A 1309-nucleotide genomic window follows, 5' to 3' on the forward strand; every position below is an offset into this window, starting at 1 on the left:
ACAATCTTGGCTCACTGCAACATCCGCCTCCCGGGTTCAAGCAATTCTCCTATCTCAGCCTCCCGAGTAGCTGGGACTACAGGCGCATGCCACCACGTCCGGCTAATTTTTTGTCTTTTTAGTAAAGATGGGGTTTCACTGTGTTAGCCAGGCTGGTCTCCATCTCTTGACCTCGTGATCTACCCTGCCCTGGCCTCCCAAAGTGCTGGGATTACAGGCGTGAGCCACCACACCTGGCCAATTTCTGTTCTTTATAAATCACCCAGCCTCTGGTATTTTGGTGTGTTACAACAGCACAAAACAGACTAAGACACCCTGCAAAATGCTGGGCCCTGTCACAGGCCGTGTAACCTTGCACAAGTTACTAAACCACTCTATCATTAATACCTAAACAGGAATATCTATAAACAGGAATAGTTCTGCTCTCTCACAGTGTTAATGCACTGAATGAGTGAGAAACACAGATCAATGATTAGCACAGAGTAAATGCCCACAAAATTAAAGCTAATGTTTCTCATTTGATTATCTCATTTGACATGTAAACAAGGCAGGTATGACCATTACCCTTTATAAAATAAAACATTTCTGGTTGGGTGTGGTGGCTCACACCTGTAATCCCAGCACTTTGGGAGGCCGAGGCGGGCGGATCACCTGAGGTCAGGAGTTTAAGACCAGCTTGGCCAACATGGTGAAACCCTGTCTCTACAAAAATACAAAAACTAGCTGGTATGATGGTGGTGCCTGTAGTCCCAGCTATTCAGGAAGCTGAGGCAGGAGAATCACTTGAATCCAGGAGGTGAAGGTTGTGGTGAGCCAAGATTGCACCACTGCACTCGAGCCTGGGTGACAAAGTGAGACTCCATCTCAAAAAAAATAAATAAATAAAATAAAAATAAGATAAAACATTTCTTACACATACAAGATAAAGTATGTATACCGTAAATAATATTAAAACAGACACTGGGGCCGGGCGCAGTAGCTCATGCCTGTAATCCCAGCACTTTGGGAGAACGAGGCGGGCAGATCACGAGATCAGTAGATCGAGACCATCCTGGCTAACAATGTGAAACCCCGTCCCTATTAAAAATACAAAAAGTTTGGCCAGGCACAATGGCTCACACCTGTAATCCCAGCACTTTGGGAGGCTGAGGTGGGTGGATCACGAGAGCAGGAGATGGAGACAATCCTGGCTAACACGGTGTCTTTTAGCCGTCTCTACTGAAAATACAAAAAATTAGCCGGGCATGGTGGCGGGCGCCTGTAGTCCCAGCTACTCGGGAGGCTGAGGCAGGAGAATGGCATGAACCTG

At 46.6% G+C, this 1309-nt stretch overlaps 1 protein-coding gene across 1 annotated transcript in view; it reads right to left on the reverse strand.

Moving 5' to 3' along the window:
* Nucleotides 1-1309, reverse strand: part of DPP3 (dipeptidyl-peptidase 3) — a gene marked incomplete at its 3' end in the record, with an annotated part of 37513 nt that overhangs the window by 6153 nt on the left and 30051 nt on the right. The gene's annotated exons all lie outside the window — the stretch shown is intronic.

The sequence above is a fragment of the Colobus angolensis genome, unplaced genomic scaffold (genome assembly GCF_000951035.1).
Source record: "Colobus angolensis palliatus isolate OR3802 unplaced genomic scaffold, Cang.pa_1.0 Scaffold21, whole genome shotgun sequence".
In the NCBI taxonomy this organism is placed as follows: domain Eukaryota; kingdom Metazoa; phylum Chordata; class Mammalia; order Primates; family Cercopithecidae; genus Colobus; species Colobus angolensis.